The sequence below is a fragment of the Rhincodon typus genome, chromosome 33 (assembly GCF_021869965.1).
Source record: "Rhincodon typus isolate 14 chromosome 33, sRhiTyp1.1, whole genome shotgun sequence".
Lineage (NCBI taxonomy): Eukaryota > Metazoa > Chordata > Chondrichthyes > Orectolobiformes > Rhincodontidae > Rhincodon > Rhincodon typus.
In genome coordinates, this window is record NC_063364.1 from 19,779,402 (window position 1) to 19,794,363 (window position 14,962).

At 40.2% G+C, this 14,962-nt stretch overlaps 1 protein-coding gene across 3 annotated transcripts in view; it reads left to right on the plus strand.

Moving 5' to 3' along the window:
- Positions 1–2,077: 2,077 nt before the first annotated feature.
- Positions 2,078–14,962, plus strand: part of tmod2 (tropomodulin 2) — a 56,334-nt gene continuing 43,449 nt past the window's right edge. For 2 of the 3 annotated variants that reach the window (XM_020515766.2, XM_048616054.1), the window contains exon 1: positions 2,078–2,205. The gene's annotated coding sequence lies outside the window, so the exon portion shown is untranslated. Of the gene's footprint in view, positions 2,206–9,412; positions 9,433–14,962 lie in introns of those variants that run through there. The other variant, XM_048616053.1, reaches the window with a different exon arrangement.

Here is a 14,962-nt window from a genome sequence, read left to right on the forward strand (position 1 = left end):
CAATTCTGGCAAATGTATCAAGGCCTTAGGCAGATCACAGGTGGGATTTATTGGAATTGTTCCAGGGATGAGGGACTTTAACAATTTGGAGAGACCAAAGAAGCTGAGGTTGCTGTTATTCAGAAAGCTAATAGAAGATTTCACAGAGGTATTTAGAATGATAATGGGCTAGATAGATTGAACAAGGAGAAATAATTTCTAGTGGCAGAGGGGGTAAGTACTCACAGATGACACTGATTTCAGGTTGGCAAAAGGACTAGGGAGAAACCAATCACTGTTCAGTTTAGGTTCCACCAGGGAACCCAGTTCCTGCCCTTGTTCCGGCCTTGGTTAATCATGGACAAAAGAATTTAGTATCAGATGTGAGGTGACAGTGACTGCATTTGACATCAATTCCACACTTAACTGACTGTGGCATCATGGAGTACTAGCAAAACTATGGGATTGGAAGGAAAACTGTCTACTGTTTGGATTCATACCTGCATGAAGGTGTTTGTTGGAGCCATCACCTCTGCAGGAGTTCCCAAGGATAGTGCTCTTGGCCCAACTATCTTCAATTGCTTCATCAATAACCTTCCCTCCATCATAAGGTCAGAGGTGGAATGTTTGCTGATGATTACACAATGTTCAGCAGCACCTTTGATAAATCTTTGGATACTGAAACAGTCCATGTCCAAATGCAGCAATACCTCATCAATATTCAGGCTTGACTGACAATTGCGAGTAACAGTTGCACCACACAATTACTAGACAATGAGCGAATCCAACAAGAGAGAATCTAACCAAATGCAGAAAATGCTGGAAACTTCAGTTCTGAAAAGGAGTCATACTAGACTTGAAAGGTTAACTGTTTCTCTTTTCACAGATGCTGCCAAACCTACTGAGTTTATCCAGCACTTTATCTGTTTCAGATTTCCAGCTTCCACAGCATTTTTTTAACCATCTCCCCTTAATATTGAATGACATTGCCATTGAGGAATCTGACACTATCAACATTCTGAGGTTATCATTAACCAGAATCTGAACTGGATTAGTTATATAAATGCTGAGGCTATAAGAGCAGATCAAGGCTAGGAATCACCTTCTGACTCTCCAAAGCCTGTCCACATCCACAACTGACAATTCAGAAGTGTTCTAGAATACTTTCTACTTTCCTGGATGGGTGTAGCTCCATTGAGACTTGTGAACATTGATACCCAGGGATAAAGCAGCCCATTTATTGGCACCACACTCAAACATTCACTCCCTCAACCGCTGCTGCTCAGTAGCGGCAGTGTATACTATCTTCAAAATGTACTGTAGAAACTCACTAAGGTCCCTTACAAAGCAAGTTCCAATACCACGTAGTAGGTCGAGTGCAGCAGATACACGGGACCACCACCACCTGTGTTCCCCTCCAAGTCACTTAATATCCTGACTTGGAAATATATTGGTCATTCCTTCACTGTTGCTGCACCAAAATCATAGAGATCCCTCTCTAACATCATTGCAACAATTTGACAGCAGCAGTTCATGAAGATAGCTAAACATCACCATCTCAAGGGCAATTGGGGATAGGCAATAAATGTCAGCAATGTCCACATCCCTGGAATGAAACTTAAAAAAGCAGGCTTTTGCACCACGAGTTTGTTATGATCTTGGACGGACTGCCTGTACAGATGGTAATAACATGTCTTACAAAGAACCAGGTTCAACACTTGACAGAAAAACAACGCACCCTAGGGAGAGTAAAACGACGGGGGGATTCGAACCGAGTAAATAGTTCTACCAAAGAGCGGCATTGGCGCAAAGACTCCAATCCCATCTTCACGTAGCCTACAGAGGGCGCCCCTGAGTGCATGCCCCGCCCTCCTCGAGCAAACTCGAACGTTGGCCGCGACAAAACAGCCGCAGTGCGACTGCGTACTAGGCACCTCCCCGGTTTCCTCCCTCACCCTACCCAGTCACCGCCGATTGGATTTCTTTGGGCCACGGGGCGGGCGGGACGGGGAAGCGGCGGTGTAATTGGTGAGGACGGATGTCAATCGGATGACGCGACGGCGCCGTGGGCGGCGGTTGGAGTGGAGCTCGAGCGGGCGGCATTGGCCACGCCCCCTTGAGGCCCTGGCCAGGGCGAGGCTCCCGGAGACGGGGTGGAAGAAGCGGGAGCTGACGCTTGGGGCGGACGAACGTGCATCGGGCAGGGGCAGCAGCTGAGGAGGAGCGGTAAGTGTCTGTTCCCCCTCCCCGGCAAAAACCACCCTACTTCTTCCGGAATCTGATGAAAATTAAACTCAAAAGTTGCCGCTGAGAACCGAGTGGAGATGGGTTAGCTTTCCCCTCACAAACACCGCCACCCACCCTTTCTCCTCCTGGGGGTGGGGTGGTGGTGTTGGATGAGCCGTTGCTTGTCCCCCACCCCCGCCCCTTCCCCGATCTCGGAGATCGGGCTCTGCCGGTTGGGGTAAAGATCCTCCTCCGTTGGTGTCGCCCGCTGTCAGTGAGTGGGGCGGCTCCAGCCCCGACGGTCCTCTGCAGCCTTCACGGTGTGAGGCTCAACACCCCCACCCCCTTCCCCTTCCCCTTCCCCAGCGGCTGTCACCCTCGGCGGTGAGTCTGACTGGTGCCCCTTTCATCTCAATGGTCAAACCCTCTGATCGCCGACACCGAGCTTAGTTCGCACAGGCGAGGCCGTGGGCGTGAATTGCGGCATTTAAAACAAGTCACTGATGACCTTTGTGATGGTGGGTGCTGTTTCCCAATCCAGTCGTGTTGGCGGCGGCAGCAGCAACAACAACAACAACACAAACAAAACCGTGGTTTCCCGTTAATTAATACCGCCAGGGTCCCGATTTGAGTTGCCGTTGTGACAAGCAGAAAACGTGAAAAACAATTTACTAAAGGTGTCTTTTGGAGATTGTGGATCGACTGACGTGATTTGAATAAAATCCCGCAGTGACACGATCGTTTTCTTCGTATATTGATTGATCGTTTTCTGTTCACAGCTGGGTTCAGAACAGAATAAAATGATTAGTTAATGCATTTGTGGAAGATCATAATGTGCAAGGCTGCAAATTAGTCCTGTAGAATGTCACTTCGAATATTTTAAAACGATAAATTGGAGTTTTAAGATAATATCCTTCCGGAGCTTTGAATTTATATAGTTCTTGAATGTCTATGTACATCGAGTTTCATATTTTAAAGTTGCTTTAACAGCAGGCATTTTTTCCTGTCTCGTTTGTGCTGTATAGTGACTGCTTCATTGCAAAATTAAGGTAGTGAACTACAATTTATATTTCTACACACTTTTTTACAAAGTGAAAAAAATTAGGAAATTTAAATTTGGAGAACTAAGAGCATAAACAAGGAGGGTTTTGGGAATCTTTAGGAAACAAGATGGGAGGTGATGAAGCAGAGCTATTCAATAGAATTGTTCTCGAGCAGAGGTTGAATGAGAACTGATGAAGGGATGTACACAGAAATAAAATAATCTTGCTCTTTATAAGAAGGGCAAATATTACTTGTTAGGAAAAATGTAGATGATTGCTAGTATCTTGTGATGTGGCAAGGAGAAACTATAAAGAAAAAAGAATAAAGATGGTGACGTCTGCCTGATTTCACCAGATTTCACACGATCTTTTTGCAGAAACATTCCCAAGTCACCTATTTAACTGTGCCCAACTCTGATTTCCATTGCTTCACCTGAATATACCATGTGACAGTTCTGCATGTTGCATCTACTTCTCAAGCCAAACTGTTGGCAAGAATTTGGGGATAATTTTGCAAAGGCATGAGCAAGGACGTGACTCCTTTGTTCCGAGAGCTTTCATTTTGTAAAAGCTAATGAGGAGAGCTTTGGAGATACTAAACCTTGAGGTGTGAAAGAAAAGCTGTGTATAAGAGAAAAATAGTGGGGGGGACATTATAGATTATATGGACAAGAAATCTCAATTTTGGATTGACGTGAATGCTTTATCTCCATACCTAAAGTTTCAGTGGAGTGCCTGAGTCAGTGAGCAAGTTTGAACAGGCTGACACTAGTTTTATCAATTTTAAAGGGCATTTGTTGGGATATATTATATTTCATTCAGAATCCAAGTCGCTATGACAGCATGCGCTTGTCACATCGATGCTGTAGACTGGAGCTACAAATGGTGATGGTAATGGCTCCAACTTACTTTCCATCATGTGGCTGACCAGGAATTTGTTATGGCCTGCTATGTGTGTTGGAAAGATTTACAGGTTGGTAATTAACTTGTTTGGTCGGTTTACAAGCACGCGTCACTTGGCAGTTGTCTTGGAGGAGGATTTGAACCAGGAATGGTTTTCTTTTGCATGGAACCTGATTCTGTGCTTTTAAATACTGTTGGTGATGGGTTGCTTATAATCTAGTGCAAGGAAAGGATTGAGCATGGAGCTTTGAGAATGTAGTGAAGGTGACAATGGATGCCTGTAGAAGACCAATTGGAAATGTATGGTTCAACTTGAATATTCGTAAGGATGTCAGTACTGTATATCCTGAAATGGGTGTCCCCATTCCAGATACTGATAGCCACAAATTTAAATGCTTTCACAGAATTCCTACAGTGCAGAAGCAGGCCAATTGGCCCATCGAATCCACATCAACCCTTCGAAGAGCATCCCACCCAGACCCACCATCCTACCATGTCCCTGTAACCCTGCATTTTCGCACAGCTAATTTACCTAGCTTGCACAGCCCTGGACACTGGACAGTTTTAGCATGGCCAGTCCACCTAACCTGCACATCTTTAAACTGTGGGAGGAAACCCATGCTGATATGGGGAGAACGTGCAAACTCCACACAGACATTCAGGTCCCCGGTCCTGTGAAAAAGCAGTGCTAACCTTTTGCTCAAGCTATTCATCTACTAGTCACATTTGCCAGGATTTTTCTTGACATTTGCATGGTATGGCAAACTTATGACTGGTAAAATTTTCATCTTGTCAACTAGATATCTAACTAGCAAAACATGCCCCTATAATATAATAAAAGTTTGTTTTAACTCTAACCCTAACTCCAACCCTATCGCAGGTGTGTTGCATTTTCAGTGTGTGAAGTTTGATGTGATGATTTATAGTGTCATAACATGACTCTGAACACTTCTAGTATGAGGTACTAATTTAGTTTGAAGTATGATTAGTTGCTTGTTCAAAGTTTTTAATACTGATTTGCTGAATATTATTAGCCTATACTAAAGTAGTTGAAAGACTGAAAGACTGTAATACTGAAGACTTATTTTTGTTCAACTGCAAGATCTTAGGTTAGACCTCTTCAAATTAGATTAATTCCTTTGGGTATGCAAAACCTGTAACTAACATCCCTAAATAAATAAACTTAGAATGATGAAACTGTTTTAATTGCTCAAAGTTCAGCTCTCCATTGCATTTTAAATTCCAGAAAATATTGAACAAATGATCATACTATTCATCTTAATTAACTTTGGCCCAACAAGGTGCATTAACTAGGAAGTCCTCTCTCTCTCTCTCTCTCTCTCTCTCTCTCACTCAAACCCAGTAAACCCCTCCATGCAATGTCTGCATGCTGCATTTGTGTTAATTATCTTGGTTAACTCCCTGTTATTGTTTTATGATAGCTTCCAACCAGCAGAAAAAAAAATTCCTCCAGTGAGTCTGGGTTGGGCTTGGATACAGAAGTGAAAGGACAATGTCGGAATTCAGGCCCTTTTTAATATATTTTCATTCTGTTAGTTGCAGAAATGTAACAAGCACATTTGATAGACATTTCCTTCCTGTTACTAAGTGCGTATGACCGGTAATGGTATTTTCGAGGCTATTGAATTTACTAGCTGCATGGTAATCTTACTATTATGTTATTCTGTGGCATCTGCTTCATGATGGTTAGGTTGAATGTGCTTCTTTACAAGTCTGATGTATAAATCTGTCTTTATTATGTTTAACTCTCCATTAACATTGATCTATGTTATTGTTTATTGCATGTGGAGGAACACTTGTAACTTTTTTCTAAAACTTGATGCTGGTTGTCCAAAAATTTTGTTTCAAGTGTATGCTGCACATACAATAAGTTTTAAATACTATGTGTTTGCACTTGCAAGTTTTTTTAAACAAATTTGTGGAAAATAATTTTTCAAGATGACCCTTAAGAGATACTTTTGATTTTTGTTTGATTGGCATGAATTTGCATTTTCATTATGGAAAGAATTGATTGCTTATTTCCTCTTATTTTTGAATGTGTCTTAGTTGCAGTTCAAGAAATCAGGCTAAGACCCCCCTTCCCCTCCCCCTTTTCTGATGAAGGGTCTAGGCCCGAAACGTCAGCCTCTCTGCTCCTATGATGCTGCTTGGCCTGCTGTGTTCATCCAGCCCTGCACCTTGTTGTCTAAGAAATGTGAGCTGTTTTATCCAATATTCAAATTATTCACAATCTTTGGTGTAATAGGAATGAATAGATAAAAATGTAAATTGTTGAGTACGTGACTCTTGCATGACTCATTTTATCCTTTATTGGTCTCTTAAATCAGCATCAACATGATAGGTGCATACAGTATTCCTGATAAAATTTTAAGTAGTAGTCAGTAATTAACCACAATACTTTTGCCCCTCGTGTTTAATAAATCCTTGTTTTAAGAAGGTTTATTTGAACTTAACAAAGTGAACCAAAAGTAACTTGCTCCCAGTTGTTTTTTTGATATATCATTTCTTCCAAATAGATTTAATTTTTCAGCTTTACATTGGCGGTAAGCTAGATCGTCCCATTCCAAAAACGGACTCCTACTATGCATTTTTGAACTAACCTCTGGTCCAGGATCTACAATTCGTGTATAAAATCCTCAGTTGCTCTGCTGTATTATTTTTGTCCATTATTCCATTGCTGCTGACAGTGATTTTATGTGAGTGTCCTTAAATTGACTATGTTTAAAAATCACTTTGCAAATTAACATATCATTTGGTAGTGAAAAACTTGAGAATTGCTGAATAAAGGCACATTTTGTTGAAGCTTTCCTTCTTGAACTCATTAGTGGACTTTTAGTGGATAATTTTGTTTGATATTACATTGTATCTTGAACTAGGTCAAGTTCCAATGCTGTGTAAATGGAAGTTGTTTACCGTATGGGCTGATTACAGTATAGTAACTGCACCTTGTTATTCAGGTGCTTGGAAATATCACAGTTTAATGCACAGCCTCAACCACAGAATACGTAGTAAAGTAAATACTCTGACAGAAATTTGAGGGCATGGTGGTTGGGGTCAGTTTCCCAAAATACTTCAAATATTTATTCAACATTTTATAAAATACTTTTGATCTGTTGAATTAGACCATTTTCTGTTTAATTTTGCCATTGCAGTGAATTTAAGCAATATTGAAACCATTTGTGAAGTTTGTGACATCTGAACAATGGTTATCTTTCCTCCACTTGGTTGTTTTTGTTTTCTGTTTTAAGTGCCTGCTTTTGCTTTATTTGAAGATGTCATCTTGTTTGATTTAAGGTCCATTAACTATATCAAAGAATTACAGAATATTTGTTGGGAAAATAAACTGCTGTTGTGCAATAAGAGCTATGACAGGCTTGCTTGCATTAAAGGCCAAGGAACAGTTTTCTTTTGTTGCCGCATCTACCAATCACTAAGCTAAATAACTGTTTTCTTGATGGGCTTACAGCAAGTGGTTAACTCTTTCTGTTAGGTTTCATCACGAAGTTTGTGGTACAACTTGTAGCTGTGGTGAATGACAGAGTTATGTGGAAGTTAGTGATAACTGACCATGAGCATGGTGTGCTTGTTCAACTTTCTTAAATTTGGGTATTTTAAATGAGGCAGAATTGACTGATAGTGGTTGGGTTTTAAATTGTCCTACTTCTGTCAATGGAAACTTGATCATTCATTATTAACAAGGAACATTTCTGACCCTATGCCATTGATCTTGAGTAGCAGTTAAGATACTGATTACCAAGTACTTGATTAGTTATGAAGGACTTCAATTTCTGTAGCTATGATAAGGTGATTCTCAATATGAATACAGCAAGAAATAAGTCACATGAGTGGGTGAAGATCTGGTAAATGGAGCAAAATATGGGAAATTGTGAAATTGTCCATTTTGTCAGGAAGAATACAGAAATATCCAAGTGATGGGAGATTGCAGGAAAGTTTGCATAAGGAAGGCTTGGAACTGTTAGAGTTTAGAATGGTAAGAGGTAACTTGATTGAAATGTTACACAAGATCCTGAGGGGTATTAACAGGATAGATATTGGCAGGCTATTTCTCTTAAATGAGAGAATCTAGAACTAAGGGGCACTTTTTTTTTTAAAAATAAGAAGCTGCCCATTGGAGACAAAGGTGAGACTCTATTTTCTCAAGAAGGCCATGTGTCTTTGATCTCTCTTCCTGAAGAGCCCTGGGGTCAGAGTTTTTGAATATTTTTGAAGCAGTCATTGATAGATTTTTGGTAAGCAGCAGGGTAAGAGGTTTTCGGATGAAGGCAGGAATGTGGATTTGAGGTTACAACCAGATCAGCCATAATTTCGTTAAATAGCACAGCAGACTTGAGAGGACAAATGGCCTACTCCTAATCTGTTCACATGAGTCTTTGCTTTTGTAATGAAGTCTAGTCTAAAATTCCATCTTTTAATTGCCTGCAGAGGATTACGTATGAAGAATCATTACAACAGAGATATGTAATTATATTGTGCCTTCAACGGGGAAATAGTCCCAAAAGACTTCCCAATTTCATAGTTGTGCAAAAGTGGATGCTGAATCAATGGAGTTATTAGGAAGGGTGACTGCAATCTTGGCCAAAAATGTAGGTTGTAAAGAATTTTAATGGTGAGGAGCATGATGGAGATAGGTAATTCCAAAAAGTGGGCTTTGGCTGAAGGCATGGATGGTTGGGTTAAAGGAAGTGGGCGATGCAGAAGTTGGGGACTGGGAAAATCTGGCTGGGTGTTGAGACAGGAAGAGGTTTTACAGAAAAGGAAAGTTAAGCGACAATGGGTTGAATATTTTCTAACCAACTTGTTCCAAGATGTTATCATATAGCTCTGGAGCAAGTAGGTGTAGAACCCAGGACTCTTGGCTCAGGAGCACCACAAGAGCCCTGCCATGATGGGTAAAAAAACAGGAGAATGAGACTTTTTAATTTCAAGCAGTGGGAAGCTAGGGAATGTGGATTAACAAGGGTTGGAATGATGAAGTGCAGTTTTGTGTTGGATATAGCGGAGCTTTAGGTAATTTGCACATCCATACAAATTAGGAATAACAATAGGCGTCTGGCCCCTTGAGCCTGCTGCTTAGTAAGATTACAGCTGATCTGATTACTCCACATTTCCGCCTCCCCTGATAACTTTTCACCTCATGCTTATCAACAGCTTATCTGGCCCAAAAATAATCGAGGACTCTCTTTCTCAAAGATGGTTGAAGAAGAGTTCCAAAGGTTGACCCTCTGAGAATCCAAATACAGTAAGACTTTTCAAGGTTGTTTTGATATTAGCTGGCATCTGCAGTGCTGCTTGATCTGGACCCCATGGAGTCTCATGGCACCAGGTCAAACGTGGGCAAGAAAATCTTTGGCTGATTACCACTTACTGTCTTACTTTGTCTGATTAAATCAGTACTCTTCATGTTGAACATCAGTTAGAAGCACTGCAGGTGATAGGGACATGAGGTATGCACTGATTTCACTGCTGAAGAGTGGCTCAGTAGCACCACAACTGATAGAGTTGTGAATAGTAGTGGATAATTAACAACAAACAGGAGGAGACTCAGGATGGGTGAAATTTCTGCAATGATGTGGAAGTCCAGCATGTCTGTACAAGAGAACACTGGAGAATTGATTCATCTTCAGCCAGAGGTACCAAACAGATGATTGATCCTGGCCACATCTTGAGGAGCCCAGCATCACAGATGCCGGACCTCAACCAATTTGATTCGCTCCACGTCATATCAAGAAATGGCTGAAGGCTTTGACAGAGTCCTGACACCGTTCTTTGTTTTACTCATTAACGGGATGAGGGTGTTTGCTGCCTAGGCAGTATTTATTGCCCATCCCTAATTGCCCAGAGGTAGTTCAGAGTCAACCACGTTGCCGTGGGTCTGGAGTCACATGTAGGCCAGACCAGGTAAGGATGGAGGTTTCTTTCTTTAACGGACGTTAGTGAACCTGATGGGTTTTTCCGACATTTGACAATCTATTCGTTGTCATCATTAGATTCTTAATTCCAGATATTTTACTGAATTCAGATTCCTCCATCTGCTGTGGTGGGGTTCGAATCCAGGTCTCCTGAGCATTATTGGGGTGTCTGGATTAACAGTTCAGCAATAGTACCACTTGGCCATTGCCTCCGCTCCCCTTCTAACATTAGTACTGAACATTTATTCTGCAGAATTATCAGTACCATCATTCATGCTGTTCCGGTACACCTACAACAGTGATATCTAGAACAAACCCAACCCAGTCAATTATCACCATATCAAAATGTCAGAGGAGAGGTGATATAAAGGAGCCCCAGTAACTCATACAATTGGAGCATTATAGTGTGTCTGTAAGCTACTGAAACATTTAGTGTTTATCTCGGCCATTTTTCCATGGCTTTATCATAAGTGTTAAGTTCTGTTTATACACCTTTTCAAAGCATTATTCTTAAGCATTCAGCACATACGTTCATGTAGACCTGGTTTCATGATGGTGAATTGTAGGATAAACGGAAACGTGCTTCAATCGATGCACAGGTATTTGCAAAAATAATTTGCAATAGCCTTGAATCCTGTGCTTTGTAATTAAAATTGAGATGCTCTTCATTGCTGCAAGATAAACCTCAGTCTCACGGCATAATACAGGTGTGAAACATTGCCCTTTATCTGTTTACTTTAGTAACCATTTAATGAGACAAATCATAACTGTTTGACTGAAATTTGTTGGAACAATCCCACTTCTGTCACACTAGCTCTGCAATGGTGGTATAATGGTGAGCATAGCTGCCAAGAAGTTGACCTGGGTATGTTTCCCAGCCATCACAAGTGTTGTAGGACCTCCTGTGGTGCAGTGGTAGAGTCCCGACCCGGGTTCAAATCCCAACTGCTCCAGAGGTATGTAATAACATCTCTGAACAATTTGATTAGAAAAATAGGTTAAATTAAAAAAAAACTTTAACAGTGGGTGTTTGAAAATTTTTAATAGACCATTTAAAATTTTGTACAAGGGGGATTTTGAGAGGGGAATTTGTAGTAACTTGAGCTCTGATCAGAGAAGAGTTAAGACATGCTTTTCCATATTATCAGGCAATTGGCATAACCTGAAATGTATGGAAGCAGTGACTGAGCAGATATTAGACTATTGCTGACATGCATTGGTTTAAGGAGTGCAAACACGGTAGCACCATGTTGCCAAAAATAACTTATTGGTAATTTGTTTTTGTGCAGCTTAGATTATTTTGTCAGTTCTGTAATGTATCTAGAAGTGAATTATAACACCATTAAAAGTTTTCTGTTGAAATATTTATCTTTTTGGTAAATTTTGCCTGATGGATGTTGTCCTGGGAGTGAATTTACTCAGGAAAATTAGTTTTGTCTGTTCTAGTAATATATGTTCTAGTAGTGTAATGTTTAGTATTTGAAAATGCAGAATGTGTTCTTGAAATGATATTTTCTTATGATTTATTGTTTCAATTGCTAGAGTTATTACCCATGTACAGTATTATCATAGTCTAGAGGTGCGATGGTGCTTTACTGTAATTGAATTATTCACAGCAAGTTCTTGTTTGCAATAACTTCATCATGAAATAACATTTTTAGGATAGTAGGTTTCCGGATAATTTTATCATTTAGTTGTATGATTGGTATCTAACTTTACAAATGCAGAAATCACCTTTAACTCATAAAGTAATTCTGATTTGACCAGTCCTGTGGGTTGGTGTCTGACGGAAACGTGTATTTTTATATATGATTCAATTCACAACATCCCAAAGTGCTTAACAACTAGTTATGTGCTTTTTGGCTTGCAGTCACTATTGTAACATGCAACAGTCAATTTATGCGAGAAAGCTCCCATAAATGGCAATGGTGACAAGTTGTCGTGTTTCTTTCATGCTGCTGATTGAGGAGGAAATAGGTCAGTAGGGATATCTAACTCTCCTGCACTCTTTCCCCTTCTCCCCCTCTGAAAAAAAGGCAGCACTTCAGTATGGTACTGAAGAAGTCCTATATTTCAAGAGTGTGAGCCTAATTGCTGTGGTCAGATCTCTTGTTATTTATGGGGTCAGTGTGATAATGACTGGATGAACAAGAACTATTGGTGGACTGAGAAGTACCTTTTTATTTCATGTGGAGATCATGTGACCACCTCAGGTTACACAGGACCTCTGAAAGATAAGACCTCTGTTAATGTTGAGCTCCCTCAGTCTTAAGAGTGTCAGCATAGATTATTTTGCTAAATTTCTGGAATAAAACTTGAACCAGAACCATTTGATGTGGGTTAAAATACAATTAACTGAGACACTGCTGACAACTTTTAAATGTAAGTGTCATCTAATGACCAATTCAATGACAAATATGGGAGGAATTCGGGTGGCAGCAAACACTTGATGTGCTCTGCACAAACGTTTTGAGTTCTTATTTCATGACTAGATGACTGTGTTCTTCATTAACAATGAGACTGTATTTCAAATGACTTTGAATATTACAATAATGAATATGCGTTTTGCAGTGCACTGAAGCCCAACCATGCAGGAGTGGCTCCTAAATAGGTTTTGCTACTTTAATATCAATATGTCCAGTGCTTTATTTTGTCTGGGAATGCCAACCTATTCGATGCTAAATAAGAATAATTAGTATTTATATGATGTCCCATATGCTTCACAGAAGCATTGTAAAACAAAACATGATGAGGAGAGTTTTTGGTCATCTCATTTAATACCACCCCATGTGACTTGGACGAGGAACGTGAGCTTGGGAGGCTGAGGTGTAGGGAGAGTATTTCAAAGCTGGGGTGCTAGGCAACTGTAGCATGGCCATCAATGGTGGAACAACTTAAAATCAAGGATGGTCAAATGGAGAATTGAATCTTAGCGGAACTCTGGCAGAGGCATGGTGAGGGCTGGAAAGCCTGGAGCAGGACTGTCGCATTGGAAAAGAGAGTTGGACTATCTTAAGTTATCTCTTTTTTTTTTCTTGTCTTATTCTAAGTTAATGTGAATGGTGCCATGTACATACAGTAAGGGTACACACTTTTTTCACTATTTTTACACGTGACAGTAAATGATTCCATTCAAGTCTTCATCTCAGTCACAATACCCACACCTTTCTTAATGGAGGGAAGAGATGTTGATCACTAGCTTGCAGGATCATTTACATTCTAAATTGGAATGATATTCTGCATTTAACAAGCTTGAGTTAGTTTAGTATTGTGGACCAGCAATCCTCTAAAAATGGCTGATCAAAATAGATTCTGCAACCATTCTTGTGTGTGAACAATTGTTAACTCTTTGAGCTGCCAACTGATGTAACTGTGTCCTATGATTTTCCAAGTTTGAAGTCAACAGAGTCTGGCTTTCTGATTTTTTTTTTGTGTAAAGAAATATCTGATAACTTCTTTAGGATTATAATTCATTGCCTTGTGCAATGCTCATGCTGATTTGTACAGACCAGAAAGTTGCATGTCAGCACTCTTTGTAGTCATTAAGCTAACCTGCACGGAGTAGATTGTGTTGTAGGAAGAGGAGAGGGGAAGGGCTTGGCATTAGAAGAACTATCTTGAAGTTGCATTAAATGTTTGCATCTTCATCTGTGATTAATCAAAGTGTTCATGGTCTGATTGTTATAAACTAAATAGTCTTGGGATCATGATTGTTCTGCTTTTATTTGGCATCTGATTAAATGGAGTAATCCATTGAGGGAGTGGCTGCAGCTGTGTGTACGGAACCCAAAAAAGACCAAACATCATTAAGTTATGACTGCTAAAATTGTCATGGCTGCTTTGGAAATCTTTAAAATGCCTTTTTTTAAACTAAATGTAGTACTGTGTATACTGTTATTGCAGTGTAACTTACTTCAGGTGGAATTGTACATATGAGCAGTGAAAGTCATGAGGTCCAGAGCACTAGTAACAGTTTACAGTCTGGCAATGGCTCACGACTAGATGGATGTCCTGATAAATTTTAAGTACTTCAAGTTCCTTTGAACATAGAGAAACAATTTATGTAAATTGGAGAAGGCTTGAAGGCAAATGACCCTACATTTTAAGGTTGAAAAACGTGAGCTGTAGTGTCATTTATGAATTTGGCATTTAAATATCCTGATTTCATGCTAGAAATATTTTGTTTCATTTTATATTAAGTGCAGTTGCGACTAGTCTGTGTTATGAATAATAAGAAAAAGCAGTTATGTTGTACAGCTGTTGACAGGAATTGGTTTCAGCTTTGCATTGATTTGGATTTGAATGTATTATAATACAGATGGTGTGAAGGAAGTTCCCAGGCAACACAATAGACTCAAATTTTTTAAACTTTCCTTTTAATGTTAAAGCCAATGGGCCAATTTGTTCAGTAACTTTCAAACTTAACCATAATTTTGGTGCTGATATAGAACACACTTGAATGCATGAAAGTAGAGCTCCATTTGATCAGAGTCCAAAGCAGAGTGGCATTTTAGATCTTTTTAATCAGTCTGTTCAGATGTGTTGTGATCCACCTCTGGAGCAGGTTGGACTTTAACTCAGACCGTCTGGTCAAGAGGAAGAGCCACTACCACTGCACCTCAGAAGCCCCAGAGAGACAGTATAACCAATACTCCTGTGCCGTTATTTGCTGTCACTGGTTTAAAACTAGTGACTCCAGTATAGTTGAGGTAACAAGGTGTAGAGCTGGATGAACACGGCAGGCCAGGCAGCATCAGAGGAGCAGGAAAGCTGACGTTTCGGGTCTGGACCCTTCTTCAGAAATGGGTTTCTAAAGAAGGGCCCAGACCCAAAACGTCAGCTTTCCTGCTCCTCTGATGC